General features: G+C 38.9%; 1 protein-coding gene across 14 annotated transcripts in view; it reads right to left on the minus strand.

Annotated features, from left to right (window-relative positions):
• The window catches only part of Kiaa1217 (KIAA1217 ortholog), a 417,228-nt gene that overhangs the window by 358,402 nt on the left and 41,623 nt on the right, over positions 1 to 17,203 (minus strand). The window contains exon 1 of one of the 14 annotated variants that reach the window (XM_078023314.1): positions 14,248 to 14,388. The exons of 12 other annotated variants lie outside the window; for them this stretch is intronic. The gene's annotated coding sequence lies outside the window, so the exon portion shown is untranslated. Of the gene's footprint in view, positions 1 to 11,945; positions 12,359 to 14,247; positions 14,389 to 17,203 lie in introns of those variants that run through there. One more of the 14 variants, XM_078023315.1, reaches the window with a different exon arrangement.

Here is a 17,203-nt window from a genome sequence, read left to right on the forward strand (position 1 = left end):
TGAAATGATTAGATTAGGAGAGATAAAACCTAATCAGTGGATTAAGCCACTGATATGGATTAACTGGGTGGTAACTGTAGGCAGACAGGGTGTTGCGGATGGAGGAGGTCACTGTCAGGGATGTCTTTGGGGTTCATATTTTGTCCTTGGTGGAAGAAGCTGTCTCGCTTCCTGGTGACTCCCCCCCAACCATGCCCTTCTGTCATGATGTTCTGCCTCACCTTGGGTACAGAGTTATGGAGTTGGCTGACCATGGACTGAACTGCGGAAGCCATGAGCCAAAATAAACTTTCTTTTCTACATTGTTCTTGTCAGGTCTTTTGGTCACAGTGACACAAAGCTGACTTCAACAGCAGGAACATTATTTTTTTGACACAGAAAAGAGTGGAGCCAATATATAGAGTTGATCATTTCTCTCAAAGATCACTTTTGTAGGTTCTCCACAGACTCTCCCGCTCTTCTCATTTGTTGACTCAAGGAAAGCAGCTGGAATCCTGCCGGTTGCTTCTTTCTCACAACCTGGGTTCCCGGCCATCCACCTCAGCTTTTCTCTGCTGAGGTGAACCTTTTATGTCCTCTTGGTGGCTGACAAATGGTTAGCTTATAGAACCTATTCTTGATTTTCCTTTGGAAATTCCCACATAGACCTGGTATATTACTTTGGAATTTTGTATCCACTACAGCTAGATGACTTGGTAGAAATTCCCAGTTGAACATCTTGTAACACAGCTAGACAACAGTCATGGAAGAAAGCCTGCTTCTTTAGAAGACCCTATACTTCCTGAGGGCAAGGATGATGTCGGATTCATCTCACACCCTTCACAACATCTAAAATTGAGTTCACTAATTCACAATAAGCGGGGAGGGAGAATAGAGGTTGTTTTTGTATTAGGCAGAGGTGAGTGAACAGAGGGGAGGGAGTATGGGGGTAGGAATGATAGTAGAATGAATCAGACATTATTACCCTATGTCATGGATGACTACATGACCTGTGCAACTCTGCATCATGTACAACCAGAAGAATGAGCAGTTATACTCCATTTATGTCTGAGGGGTCAACATCCATTCTGTCATGTATAGCTAATTAGAATAAAAAATTTTTTAAAAATGGAGTGTTTTCCTTAATAGGAAATCTATAACTAGAGCTCCTTAGAAGGGACATACTTAGTCTTTTATTTTCTTATAGTTACTAACATTCAAAACCAACCAAGAAGGTATTTTCACACACCTTCTTTTTTAATCCCAATTCAAAATTATTGATGACGAGGCGACTGCTCTGTGCTCATCATATTGATTTCCTTTTCCTCTTATAGGAAGTCTGGTTACATTTACTAGTCTCTCTTGCAGTTAAGTAGGACTATATGACTGAGCTCTAGACAATGGGTTGGGGGCAGAAATGACATATACTACTTTTAATAAGGCCCCAGAAGACATCCTGTAGATTTGATGCAGAAATTGCTGAATAAGACAGTCCTCCATGGGCTGAAAGCCGAGAAGGACAGGCCCTAGAAATAGCAAAGCCATATATTGTAAGTCTCCAAGTGAGGGCTTACTTAGTACAGAGCCTCATGCTGTCCTCATCCTAATACCACTGGGTTGTGTTGTGAGTCAGAACCACACCTTTCAAGTGAGAAGCCACTGAGATGTGGAGTATTACAGCTATGACTGACAACACAGAGGGCCAGATTCTAATAATATACTTCTAAAAGCAAGCTAAGGAAATTCTCCTAGAAACTTTTTTCATAACCTCCTTGAGAAAAACGCCAAAAATATATTTCGTAAGGTTTCATATAACATGATCTATTCTTTCCTGTGACAGTTCACATACCCTTACCCAAAATATGAGTCTCATTGCTCCTTTTAGCTTAAGTGATTTCATTTTTAGGTGAAAGAAATGTAGAGAAATTCTTTCCTTTTCCCATCATTTCCTCAGGCCTGGAGACCTAAAATTTATTTTTAATTAAAAAATTATTGGGTATGAAGGTACAGAATGGGCATAATTATGGGATGCTAAGTTAGGGACTGAGCTGCTTTTCTGAAGGACTGCAGTTTATGAGTATTAGGCTGTATTTTTGGAGTAGGAGAAAGACAAGTTCATTCAACCATGCAAATTAAATTATAAGACTGGGAATCATGATTTCTGTGAAAATGTGTTCTCTGTACTGTGTTCATTCTGACATTCTTTCCAGATTTTTACCATAACAGTTCCATTTGGCCTTTAAATAACACAGGGTTGGTAAATGTCTTTGGTGAAAGAGATGCTGGTTGAAACTCCCAGGTTGAATTTGAACATATTTGTTTCAGTATTCCGGAGTTATAAATATCTTAGAAGAAACACCAAGCAATCAAAGAACAGAGGAACTATTATTGATGAGTGCAAAGTGCTACATCTGTACAGCTTAAAATAGTTTTCGAATCTGCCTTGGATATCAGCATGGTAATCCTATTTTCAATAAGATATAAGGAAGGGAATTTCATGTTTTCCACTACTGTTTCAAATACTCGACAACACTGAATTATAATAATTCTTTATATTTTAACTAAATCAGTCATGGAGTAACTAAAGACATAAAACTTATTCTTCCATGAGGAGGAAGTGTTATCACTGTCTTATGAGTTTTGACAGTCTTTAATTTGTTATGACATATCAAGGGAAGAGACAAGCTTGTACTTGTAGATTAAAGGACTCAGTTTAAGGAGTCCCCTTATTGCACCGATTTATAATGTCCTTTGGAATCTTGAGGTAATCATAAAATAACTGTAGATTTGATGCAGAAATTGCTGAATAAGTTATGATTATGGTTGATCATATGGAATTGAAAACATAATAGTCATGGTCAATTTAATATTATTGAGAACTCTCTATATGCCCATCTCTAGGTATACTCCAAGGTAATTCCAATTGGTATTGTTCTCATTTTATGAGCAGCTGGATGGCTTATCTGTTTGGGGTGCCTCCTTGGATAATTATTTCTTTATGATTTTCTGTTCCTCAAGTATAGTATGGGAACTCCATGGTACTCGACTAACTCTGTGTTCTAGGCTCATTTTTCTAGAAGTTTATTTTACACAGGGAGTTGGATACTGCCACCATCATTAACTGTCAACATTACACAAGTTAAGAGTTCAGGGATTCACACAAGATGCTACAGGACACAAAACCAGATTCCTGCCTTAAAATAGCCTATAAGTTGGTCCAGAAGAATAGTGAAATTTTCCTTTTCCAAAACTTGCAAATTATACATGTTTTTATGTAGAAAATGTGAGCTTTTGAGCTTATATCATAAGCTAGTGAAACTTCAAATAGCCCAATATCTCCAATCTGGAAAGTTTCTTTTGAAAGGTTGAGTTGTAACTTGTACACTGAAAAAGTAAGGGATGTGAATAGAAACTTCTTAAAAATGTCTGTAAGAGACAGCAGGAGAGAATTATCAACAAGTTGTCCAAATAGTGTGCAGATGCTAAGGATTACAGTCTTATTAAAGGGGAGGAAGGAGGCAGTGGGGGGTCAAAGGTAACATGGGACAGGGTGTATAGGCAGAGATAGGAGGTCTGTGATCATGAACCTGGATCTTGATCATGAGAGACACGTGAAGCCTGAAGTCATGCATCTTCACCAGAGAATAGGGAGCCAATGGAATGTCACAACAGAAGGAAAAGAGGTCTATGACACTGAGAACTGGATGGCCAACACACACTGGATAGGATGAAAGGAAGTTCAAATCCAGTTTCCAGGACTGGAAACAGGGAATTGTAAAGTGAGATAGGATACAGATACATAGAACAAGAGGTAATAGAGTCATATGTTCAACCAAGGCTGTTTAAAAGCAAGATCAGCAATGGGAGTGAGGAAGAGTCCTCCATTGTGATGGGCTATAACAATTTCAGAATTAAAAATTAATTGCATACTTTAAAGACATTTAAATTCTTTTTATTGTATTCATACTCATATCACTTAGAAATATGAAGTCTATAATATACCAATGACCAAATGAGACCTGTCTGTGTCCTTTCAAACACTAATGCTGAGATCCTAGGGAATGAGAACACCCCTTCCCTCGGCCCTAGGAACATACTGATTTTAATGACCTTATTTACCTAGTGTTCTTGATATAATAACTAATAGGCAACAATTAGGAGCTCTTTGTCCTGCATTTCCTTTATTATCCCCACTTATTTCTCTGTTGCACTGTAGCAAGGTGCATAATTGAAAGTATAAATTCAAAACCAAAAATGAGAAAAATCTCAGAGAGGAACTCTTTGCATCAGCATTTTCTGCACATAGTAGGTGTCTAGCCCCTTTCTCACCAGCTCAGGGTGGCCTCTTCCAGCCCTTGCCTCATCCCACGTGATCTCAGGCAGAAGAGGATTGCTACCCTCCACAAAGAGGAGAAGTTTTCTCTGCTTAGGCAAATAAACTCAGCTTGTACTTTGGTTAAGTTAGAGTTAACTTGGATTCTCAAGAAGAGGGATGTATGGCCTTCAGTGGCCAGGGCCAGAGCAGGGGGCCTTGGCTCTGATTGCTTAAGTAAGAATTATTAATGCCAGTTTATAAAGGTGGAAAATGAAACTATTACTTATTGTTCATCTCAAGCCTTTGGTCTTGCCTTCTCCTTGGTTCAAGCAAGATGAACCCTGGGCTGGGAGCTTGTCTGAAGGGGCAGTGGAAGCCCATGCTCCATTTCTCCTGGGACACCATGCTCATTAGTCACAGTCACCCATTAAAAGCTTTGTTAGAAAACTAAAGGAATGTGCTGCAGTCCATGTAGAGGTCCGGAAGCCCCTTTCCTGTATAACATGGATGAATGGGTCTCCATGACATGCCAAGCCACACATCAGTAGGTCGTGTGCATCAGCAGAAGGAATCAACAAAAGCAGAACAAAAATTTTAAAGTCAGCACTTTCGGGAGCCAACTCTTTTCATTCCAACGGATAAGGATTTAAATATTTTCATTAGCCTTGCTGATCCCAGTTATTTAAAATGACAAACACATTATATTATTTTTTAAAGCAAATTATACAATGCAGGGTGCAGCCCAGGCCTGATAATTTTCTAGAAATGATTATTGACCCTTATATACCCCTCCTCAAAAACATGAAAGGTCAAGTTGAGGTTAATGTTCTGGCAAACCACTTAGGATCTAGAGTAACAACTGTTTTGGGAGGAATTATTGCCATTGTAAACTACTGACAAGGGCTTGAAATGGTAATTCTTAATTAAGAAAATAAAAAGACTCAGCGTCTGCCCTCTTATCATGCAGCTAAAAACTGACTCCACCTCAATCCAAACACAGAATGAAATTCAGCAAAGAGATAGATTTATTTTTGTAATGATCTGTTTGAGATGTTTAATTTAAAATAATATGCCAAATCTTTAGAAATAACTCTGGGTATCAAGTGTTGAAAGAATATGTGCTTTACTTTTATGAATTTTTTGTTTTTAATTTTAATTGTGACTTATTACTGACTTCTTCCCCCTAAGTTCTTGTTTCCAAACAGAATTTTAGGGCAAAATGTCTCAAAATTATAGCATGTTCAATATAAGTAATAACATTTTTTCCATAGTATATATTGTGTTCAACAATTAGTGTTTTGTTAGATGTACCAATTGTTTTATATGGTAATAACAAACAGATATTTTATTAGTTTACTAACAAATAATTGGTGGTTTCATAATTTTGACAGAAAAATTATGTGTAGAGTATCAGATAAGAACAATATTAACAGTAGAAAAAACTGAATATAGTCCCTTTATTTCTATGGACTTATTGGGGTGCTATGTCAAGTAGAAATGGAATGTGTTTTGAGAAGATTGGACAACTCTGATATCCAGCATCTGGTTATAAAGCTGTATGCAGTCTATAAGAAGATTTGTCAGGAAAATGTCCCAAGGTAGGATAAAAAAAAAAATCACAAAATTTTGGATTAGAGTTGTGGCTCAATCGTAGAGTGTTTGCCTAGCGCACATGAGGCACTGGGTTCGATCTTCAGCACCACATAAAAATAAATAAGTAAAATAAAGATATTGTGTCCATCTACAACTAAAACAGTTTTTAAAAAATCACAAAATTCTAGGGCTAGAAAGAGCTTCAGGCTTTTCCTTATAACCTTTAAAAAATATGTCCTAGTCTCTCAATAAGGAAAAGCAAATAATGTTTACGGTGTTTCAGAAGATACTACTTGTCCTCTATAGTACATTCCCTAAATTTTCTCAAAGTAGGGCATATAGCCTTACCCCATGCTGTACCCCATCATTCTCAACCCACCAAGCTGTGAGTGAATTTATTGTAGAAGTTCAAAGGCATGTACCTCCTTAGAGGCTATATAGTAATATTTCAGGTTTACATTAGTTTAATAAATTTCAAGCTGATTCTTGGACAGCCTAAATTTCTATAAAAGCTGGTAAGAAAACTTGGCACAGAGAATATGATTTGTGAAATTCTTAGATCTTTTATTTTTTTAATATTAAAAAGGTCAAAGTAGAACTTCTCTTCTGCATTTTTTCTCTCAGGAAAACCTGAAAATTTTCCCACTATGAACACTTAGAAATAACAGATAAAAAGATGTTATTTTTTTCAAATGTATTCCAAGCTTGCAAAAAGAGAGCAAGAACAAGAATATGAGAGAGGGCTGGGGGTGTGGCTCAGTGGTAGAGCAGTTGCCTAGCATGTGTGAGGCACTGGGTTGGATCCTCAGCACCACATATAAGTAAATAAAATAAACGTCCATTGACAACTAAAAAATATTTAAAATAAAAGAATATGAGAGAGAGAGAGAGAGAGAGAGAGAGAGAGAGAGAGAGAGAGAGAGAGAGAGAGAGAGAAGATGGGGTGGGGGAGAGACTCCTCTCTAAGTCTGAGACACAGAGATCTAAAAGTCAGTATGGGTAGAAAATAAAGAAACACTGATCTACATTTAACAAACTTATGGGTCTCAGTAACATAGAAGCTTAGAATCAAATGCCTAAGTAGAAGCAGGAGACAGGTTGGGGCCAGAAGATGGACACAACAATGATGCCCATCCATCTCTATCTAGATGCCAAGTGAAGGGAAAACAGATTGTCTACTCAGAATTTATAACCAGAATATGTATATGGTTCAGGAAACCCAAATCAAGAAAATAACTTAAGAATTGTCCTAGGACACAAATCAAAAAAAAAAAAAAAAAAAAAAAGGACAAAATGTGTCTTTAGGGCTGGCTCTATCTACTCTGGCTACATATTTTTACAATTTTTTTTGTTGTTGTTTTCCTTGAAGATGAATTCGTAATCCTAGATTATTAACTGCATAAAAAACCATCTGAGAGGACTGGCAAAAAAATAAATAAATAATGTCGGAACACAGCAAGTATTGGAAAAGATATGGAGAAACAGATGCTGTACTGATTGTGCATTTGAATCACCAGGGGGAAGCTTTAAAACAAGTATCAGTTCCCATCCCCAAAGATTCTGATTTAATTGGTGTGGGGTGGGACTTAGGCATTGGTAATTTTTAAAAGCTTCCTACTAAGTGATTCTTATCAACCCCTACTTTGGAACAACTGCTCAGCGATGTTCATTGTTGAGTAAGCCAATACTATTTGTAGGGTGATTTAGCATCATGTAGTAAAGGGAACACATGCATTCCCTACAACCAGATAATTCAACTTCTAGGAAACTCAGGAAATTTTAACACACATGTAAGAAGTTATGTATAGAAATCCCTTCGGCACGGTTGCAGCATCTATAGCAAAACTGCAAGGATAATCCAAATTTCTCTCAGTTGGAAAATCGATAAATCAACCTTGAGTTATTTATGCAACATGATATTATCCTGAAGTTGCAAAAAATACAATAGATACTTACCTATGTAGCAACATGGATACATTCCCCAAACAAGGCTGAATTTAAAAAATGTCACCAAGGAATATGGAGATGCTTTATATATTTTAAAATCTAAACACAAAACATGAAGGTAATCACAAATAGATATAACCGCACAGAGATGTAGCCAAATCTGTATCTACCACACATACACATGCATATGGTGAAAATACCAAAATACCCAAAATATACATGGGAGTGATATGCAGAAGTTTCAGGATAGTAGTTATTTTGGAAAAGAGGGGAAAGAAAAAAGGGTAGTGTTTCAGTTGTGTTTATAATGCATTTTATTTTATTTTACAAGTTATCTAAACTGAAGATGGCAAAATAACATTTTTAATCTTGGTGGTTGGTTTGCAGATAACTATTAAATGATTGTGTGTGTGTGTGTGTGTGTGTGTTTGTGTGTATGTATGTGTGTGTGTCTGATAGTTTATATTAAAATACTTAAAAGGCCAAAAAGGAATTAAATGGAATGACTGTGGGGCCATATCCACATTATTTTTTAGTCACTGTAAGAAGCAATAATACTTTTTTTTTTTGTACCTGGGATTGAATCCAGGGGCACTTAACCACCAAGCCACATCCCCAGTCCCCTTCCTTTTTTTAATATTTTATTAGAGACAGGGTCTCACTGAGTTGCTTAGGACCTCATTAAGTTGCTAAGACTGGGTTTGTATTCGTGATCCTCCTACCTTAGCCTCCCAAATTGCTGGGATTACAGGTATGTGCCACTGTACCTGGCTAGCAATAATACTTTTAAAACATAAGAAGTAAAAAAGCAAAAATAAATAAATAAATAAATAAATAAAAATGTCACTGGATTTGGAGGTCAGAGGCTAGAATTCTTGTTCTAGTTCTGCAACTAATTAGTGCTATTGTATAAACCATTTTACCTAACTGCCTCCAGTTTCCTCATACATAGAGGGGTTGGATGAGATGATTCAAAATCCACTCTAGTTTCAAATTTCTATGGACCTAAAGTTGTAAAGATATAGTATTTCTGAATTTAATTTTTCTGTCTCTGTGGACGCTGTCTTCAAAATACAGACTTACCCTGTAGCAATGCATTTACTTTCAATTATAATTATGGACCATTTCAAAAGTAATGGCCTAAGGGGCATTCAATAAGTAAACTTTGAATCAATGATGTAACCAATGTGGCAAATTAGCTGAAAATGTTTCCATAACCCAGAAAAATATTAAAATGAAGAAAACTGTTATGAAATACCAATGACTTCCATCTTCAAATTTATAAATTTTTACTCACCTGTTCATTGATAATATCATGTCTCATCTTGATATGTCTTGTCTCGCTTGTTTATAGGCCAGTTACCACTATTTATCACTTACTAACACAGTTTTTTTTTTATAAGAGCAGATGTTACAGTAAATTTTACTTAAAATTTATGTTTTAAGGCAGCAAAAATTCTGATCCCTGGTCCCTTCTTGGTAATTTGAAAGACTTTATTCCATTCTCTGAGTGGATAATTAAAAATCTGGCCCAACATAAACAACTAACACACATTTGTTCACTAATGTGATGTTTTCTTCCAAGAATTATGTTTTTAGCCAACAAGAATTAATTATCCCTATAACTCTAATAAAACCCAAGCACAGAAACACATGGTGTGGGGTGAAGTCACTCTTGACATGGAAGTTAATGCCGAGCAGAGAGAACTGAAATCCATTTCCAATACAAGCAACAAAAACTCATTGCTGAGGTTTCAATTGCTCCTCCCACTCCACCTCGTCCCAGCCTGCCACCCACTCCTGGCTGCTGATTTTCTGCCAGAAATGCTATCCACAGATTAAAATAATATGGAAAGAGCCTGGCAATCTACAGCCTGAGCAGTTAGGAAATAAACAACAGTGACAATAAACACTGAAGAATACAGGGTAGTAGTTGATGGGAACATTCTTAGATCTTTTTTGTTCCTCCTCTATCAACATATTTGAATTAAACTGCTTCCTTACCTGTATCACAGGTGATAGGTGATAGGTGTCATAAATATTTTATGACACATATCACACATTACATCTTGTAATGTGATAGGTGTCATAAAATATTTATCATCTCATCTGGTGGATCCTGTTAGACATTATCATTGTCTGATACATACAATATGGCCCTTCACATTTGTCCAGAACACAGGTTTATAGAAGAGTTACTCAGTGCAAACTATTCTCCTTACAAAGGAAAGCAACCCAATGGTTCAGAGAGAGCCTGATGCCTTTGGAAACTCAGCAATATAATTTCTGTTGGGGACAATGAGAAATCACAAGACTCACTGTCATCTAGCAAGCACACAACAGGCCACTTACAAAAGGTAAATTCTACTGAGCACTTTCTTAGCTTGTGAAAGAGGGGCATGATGGGTAGGAAGTCTTCCATTCTTGGGCACATTAAGCAAGCACTCTACTCCTGAGCCATACACCAGCCTCAAACTTCCTCTCCTCATGACTCTCCTTAGTAAAGGTGGAGCACCCAAACTACTGTAGGTGGGTAGCCAGCATCCATAAGTAGGGGTTGCTGGGGCAACACTATGCACCTTAGAAAGAAGCACAAATCCTTGTGGATTTAAATCAGAAGCAGATAATTTCTGTAAAAGCAACAACCATCCAGGATGGTTAAGTCTGTACTCTCATTTTGTCTGATTTTTCACAGTTTCCAAATCACTCTCCCCCCTCCTCTAGTGGGGGGTGGTGGTTATGGCCATCCAAGATTACACCATCGCCACTAATGCTTGCAAAAGTGGGGCACAGATTCCTGTTGTTCGCCACAGGCCTTTGCCCTTGGACTACATCTAGCTACTCTATAACATGTGAGGGGAAATTTATAGGACACCCACAGATCTGAAATAATACTCTCTCCTAAGTGAAAATAACAGATGGCCTGGCAGATAATGATCTTTAAGTAAAGGGCTAGAGAGAGTCAAGGCTGGTTCTGGGAGCACTTGGCTTTGGCAAGAGAGGATGAATAGAAATCATGTTTCTCAGAGAACGAGGTTGACAAATTTAAAGACTACAGAAAGATGGAGGGAGGGATGCCACACATCTATGGAAGAGGACTTCATCCATTATCTTTCTCTGGAATATGTCCTTTCAGGCCAGCTGGTCTGTGGTATAGATGAGGGTTTGGTGGTAAAGTGTGCGACAGGGGATGTGGAGGAAGCACAGACAAATCACCCTGTGTTCCAAGCTGCCCAGAAAGCAACCAGAAAGTACATCCACACAGCTGTCTCTTCCCCTGGCTGACTGCTGGGAAGGGAAATGCCATCTTTCCAATAGCACTTTCAGGATTTACAGCTACCACATAAGGTTGGAAGGGATGAGGGGTGGGTGGAAGAAGATAGGAGCCTGGGGGTGGGGGGGAAAGCACAGTTTGGCCACTTCTAGACTCCTCCCTGATCAATGTGCACTGTTTAACTGCATCCAGATGGATCAGCATCACAGCTCTAGATTCCTGAGGAGGCTCCAAAACATGCACAGTTGCAGCTCAAACTAATAGTGTCACTGCAGAAAGGTAACAGCAGTTGAAATATTTTTAATGTTTCCGTGCCCTTTGCCAAAGAGCATTTCCCCCGACCCCAAGTCTGCAATATGATTTAATGGCATTTTCAAAAGGAGTTCACAAGAGTAACATTTTAAGCTAATTTTACTCTCTAGATTTAAAAAGTTCTTCAGCCAATTTACCAATACATTCCAGAAAAATCGACAGTATGATCTGCTTGCTAGGGCCAACGGTGTTGTTTTCCAAAGAGATTTTTTTTCCCTTGCTAATTTTCCAATTTGAAAGATAGTTTATATTACTAGAGGAAATGAGGCAAAAGATATTCACTCAAAATGTTAATGAAATTAAATAATTCTTGACACACAAATATAAACATGACTATAAATATTACCTGCTACCTGCTAAACAGCATTAAGAGCAAAAACTCAATATCTCATCTTATAATTAATTTATGGGTCGGCAAATCATGTTACTTATAGTCCAACCAATAACTTCAATGAGATTACCATATGCAAAAAGATGCTTATTAGGGAATTAAAAGCAAAGAAAGAGAAAAATCACAGTACTTACTTTGCAGTGATATTTTTAAAGCAATCCTGAAATTCAAATTAAGAGTTTTTGTTTAAAAAGAGAGACTGATCTAGCTATAATCCTTTAGACCTCAAGCTTCACTCCAGTAATCCACAGGACAAATATTGTAAAATCTTCCTTTTGTACTATTTCTCCAAATATCCAAGTTCTATGAGGAAGTTATAAAAAACAAAAGACTGTCCTTAAAAAAAAAAATGAAAGGAAAGAAAGCAAAATTGAAATGTAAGCAACAAAGAAAAAAAATAAATAAACCCTGTCTAGAAACTAGAATGTAATTCAGAGGTGTAACTATCTGTCTCCATTCGAAGGTGTCCTCCTGCTTTCCTGGTGACATTTCTCATCATTCAGCCCAGTACTGTTTTACAGCAACATGAGGATGTTTGAAGCGAAATGAACTCATCCTCTGAAGTTCCTTGTAGTAAAGGAAAACAGATGGAGGATTTCCTGCCGAGGACTCCCTACCGAGCACAAATTCGAGGGGGTGTGGAATTGACTTGTGAAGGCTCTCAGTTTTCTGGGCTCAGCAGTATCTGCTCAGCAATGAGCCCACAGGAGCCGCCTCGTGCTAAAGAGAACTCTCCTTCTGCAGTAACTCCACCAATAGCAATGGCTTGTAGGAGCAGGTCAATAATATTTCAGTTCCCTGTTTGTTACTGTCCTTAGTTTCAATCTCATCTCACCTCTAGGACCAGATAAATGCACATAAGGACAATTTGCTAAAATAGTCTTCCCAATCCTGTTTTCCTTCTCTCTTCCCAGGTTTCTTATTGGATAGAAGCAGTTTCCAGGTACATGCACATTGTGAATGTATTCCCGAAAATCAGTTTAGAATGTTAGAGATTTTTTCCTCCTCTTTCTACCCCTTCTTCCTATGAAAGTACATTCTAAGGACAGCACAAGACATTTTTAAATATGTTATGAAGATGCTGATGGACTCGGTAATTTTTAAATGAGGAAAGCAAGATTCTACACAAAGTACTCAGAGCTCTGGAGCCCTGAACACAGATTGACACTCTAGTGAAAAACAAAGCAGACAGAGCTAAGAGCTAAAACTCTTCACAAAGAGTGAGGACACTATTGCCCATCAGAGGAGGTTTTCTTCAGGCATCTAGCAGTCCAGTTAACAAAACATCAACCCTGTATCACATCAATTACCCTAACATCTCGCCCAACTCCGTGGATATATTTCATGTTGCAACTTGTGTTAAATATGCCCCTAAAATTAAATGCCATGTGATCCTTCCTTCCATGTCAATGTCTTGATGCAAGAATTTATTTTTATTGGGCAAAGATTTCTGTAAGATCAGCTGAATGACAGGATAATTGATTAAAAGAGCTAATGATGTAGTGTGATGAAGAAGGCGTGTAAATTGCAAGTAAAGCTATGGCATATCTAAGTGGTGAGGTCAAAGAAAACTTTTGCAAGCTTAATGAAAAAAAAAATCCAAGATTATCTGGAAGGATGTTCTATATCAGGAATTTACAAATTATGGTCCATGGGCTGAATTAGACACACTGCCTATAATTATAGATAAGCTTTTATTAGCACACACTCATACCTGTTTATTGCCATGTTGTCTGTAGCTGCCTTTTATTCTACAGTATCAGGGCTGATTAGTTATGACAGCCACTGTGTGGTACACAAAGCCCAAAATATTGACTCTCTGTCCCTTTACAGAAAAAGCTGATAGACTCCTCTTCTATGTGACAGAAGAGCTTATAGACACTGTAGCTTATAGACTCCTCTTCTGTGTTACCGGACAACCACTGAATCCTTTGACTTTCTTATTCTGAGCTGTGTAGTCAGAAGTGTTACATTATAACCATATTTAAGGATAAGGCTCATCACATAAATGTCCCCCTGCTCTGCTGCTCCCAGGTAAACGTGACAGGAAGGTTTCATGGGGCGTGGGGTGAGAAATCCCAAGCTCCCAGGGGACAAGATGGATCATATCATGTAGGAATGTTGTAGGATGACACAGTAAGAGGAGGAATCCAGCACTGTCACCAAGGGAAGCCAGAGAAGCAGGGCTGAGCCTAAGCATTGAGAAATACAATAAAGTCAACGGTGCAGAAGAGAACAATGAGGCCTGGGTATGAGTCAGATTAGGAGAAACAAATGGCCTGGAGCAAACAGTACCCAACGCTTGGAGCAAAACTAAGGATATGGGATTCCGTCTTTTTGATGGCCCTGTGCAATGCGACTGAGTTTTTCAAAATGAAGGCTATGCATCAGGGCACTTCCTTAGTCCCAAGGAATTGGGGTGGTGGGTTACCCTACCTGGTGGTGGAAGTCAGGCTGAAAAGAAACTTGAGGTCCGGCAGCTTTGCCAGTCTTAGCACCTTTCCCTCCTAGAGAGCTTACAGAAGAAGCAGGGAGTAGCCCTGGTGCTACCAGGGGCACCAGGGGAAGACTGACTGGTTCCAGCTCTCAGTGAGCAAATGATCTGGCTGCGAGAACACACTCTGTGTGAACAGGAAGAACACAACCTCAGAGCAACCCCGTAAACAAGTGTGAGATCATCTGTACTACTGGACAGTACTTGGCCTGGCCTTTTCACCCCAAAGCCAGCCTGCAGTTTTTTCCAGAAGAGCTGACTTGTGTGATTTGATGACTGCCTGTTGCCTTGAATTCTCTGCTTTAATTTTCCCAAACTCCCCAGCCATCCAAAATAATGCTCAGTTTTTTTAAAAAATTTATTTGTTCTTTTTGGTTGTACATGACAGTAGAGTGCATTTTGACTTACTAAACATACATGAAGTATAGCCTCCCATTCTCATGGTTGAACATGATGTGGAGTTATACTGGTCATATATTCATGCATGGACGTAGAAAAGTTGTGTCTGATTCATTCTACTATCTTGTAATGCTCAGGTTTTTTTTTGTGTGTGTGTATTTGTTTTTTAGTTGTAGTTGGACACAATACCTCTATTTTGTTTATTTATTTTTATGTGGTGCTGAGGGTCTAACCCAGTGCCTCATACATGCTAGGCAAGTGCCCTGCCACTGAGCTACAGCCCCAGCCTGTAATGCTCAGCTTTTAAGTTTTTTAACCTCAATGAGAGATAATGACCCAGGCCTTGGGAATGTGTGTGTGTGTGTGTGTGTGTGTGTGTGTGTGTGTGTGTGTATGTATGTATGTATGTATTTTTTGCTTTAAATTTTTTAAAATATATAGATATTTGCCAATGTATCAGTGTATCAGCTCATCATGAAATACGTCTTAAGCTTGTACTATATGCCAGGCACTGTGCTGAACCTGGGGCAAAGGACTGAATCAACAGACAGACCTCCAGCCTGCTGGATAGGAAAGAGAAACACATAAACATGCAAACAGGATAATTTTAGATTGTGATAAGGGGTTGAGGAGAAATGAGGAATGTGATACAATATAGAGGACCCAGGCTGGGGTGGGGATTCTGTCTTAGGTGGGATAATCAGAGGGGACCATCGTGAGAAGGTGACATTGCAGCTAAATATTGGGAGTTGAGAAGGAGTGGGTTGTGCAATGAGCTAGGAGAGCTTAAGTTCAAAGACTGAGATAAACAGGAACTTGGCATTTCCCAAAAAGCAGAGAGGACACTCTTGTGGCTTAGTGGGCAAGTGGGGGAAGGTGAGCAATAGGCAGAGACCAGATGGTGTGTGGTCTTGTCAGGAATGATGAGGAGGTTTGGAATTTTTCCAAGGCCAAGGCAAAACCATGGAAAGGATCTAGGCAGGGAATGTGCGTGAGCTGATGTACATTTTCAAAAGGGTTTCTTCAGCTATGTTGTTGAGGATGGAGTGAAGGCAGTGAGAGGGAATGAGATCAGTGGAGGGATAGGTATTGGCAAGGATTAAATGGTGTTCCATGGAAAGAATGGTTTAGAGATGTATTTTACAGATAGGGAGACTCCGCTCCCTGTGATGGTAACCTGAAATAGCCTTGTTTAGTTGTTTGCTAACTAACTTTAAATTTTCATCCACATGAGGAAAATCCATAATTCAGGTCTTATCTTCCTAGGCTCAGCCCTGCTTCTCTGGCTTCCCTTGGTGACAGTGCTGGATTCCTCCTCTTACTGTGTCATCCTACAACATTCCTACATGATATGATCCATCTTGTCCCCTGGGAGCTTGGGATTTCTCACCCCACGCCCCATGAAACCTTCCTGTCACGTTTACCTGGGAGCAGCAGAGCAGGGGGACATTTATGTGATGAGCCATACTCAGAGTACCTAGCGCTTGCCTGACATAGAGAAGAAATGCATGTGATTCTGTAGTTGTATGTTAAGGATGGTGAACACAGCGCAGGGCAGGTCACTAAGTGAGAAGAGAACACATTGCCCTGCAAAAAGTTATCTTTGTCTCTTGAATTTGAACACTTGTGAAGACCCAAATGATTGGCTCACTTCACATCTTTCCAAGTCCTTCCCTCATAGTAGACCCTGAATACTAAGAAGGCCATTCTTCTGATTCTCTTTGTGGGGCCCCACCAGATTTACAGATTCTCATACTGGCATAAATAGGAATGTGTGATAGTACAGAATGCATCCATTTTATAGATGCCGATTAGTATGTGGCATAGCTCTGAAGCCAAGAGTTGGGGCCAGCTTCAAGGACTGTGCAAACAGTTATTGTCCCCATTCTTAGAAGGGTCCCATGCTTGATTTATAGTTCTGCTCTCATTGTCCTGACTCTTAATTATTTTTAAAAGTTCTACATTTCCATTTGCACTGGGCTGAACAAATTGGGTTGTTGGTCCTGCTAAGGGTTCTGGTATTTGCTTTCTCCAACCAAAAGGAAGCTAGGCTATTTGTTCCCAATAACCAGCAGGTAAGGCAGTGGCTTCAGGCTCCCTGGATATTGACTCAGGCAGTGAGATACAGAGTCAATAGGCTTCTTGCTCTCTGTCTTCCTGTTCTGGTCCTGGCTGGTTCCTTTGCAGGCTAGTTGTGTTTAGATGTACTGTTTTAGAAGTCAGTTATGGGATCCTGGTCTAGATCCTGCTCTCCTAGTCTTTCCGATGGATTTTGTAACCAGGATTCCCTTTCTATTGAAAGGATGTAGTTAACTTCAATTTTCATCTTAAACAAAGGTAACTCTTATGGGGTAAGTTAGCTTCCCTAAAGAGCTTTTCTACTTCTTTGCCATCTTTTTGCTGTTGAGGTGGTAGAATTCACTGGCACTTTTGAGATTCCATGTTCTGGTCCTGATCCTTATTAGGTGACGAGTCTGAATCATTGCTTACTAGGGATGA

This window comes from Ictidomys tridecemlineatus, chromosome 10 (genome assembly GCF_052094955.1).
Source record: "Ictidomys tridecemlineatus isolate mIctTri1 chromosome 10, mIctTri1.hap1, whole genome shotgun sequence".
Taxonomy (NCBI): domain Eukaryota; kingdom Metazoa; phylum Chordata; class Mammalia; order Rodentia; family Sciuridae; genus Ictidomys; species Ictidomys tridecemlineatus.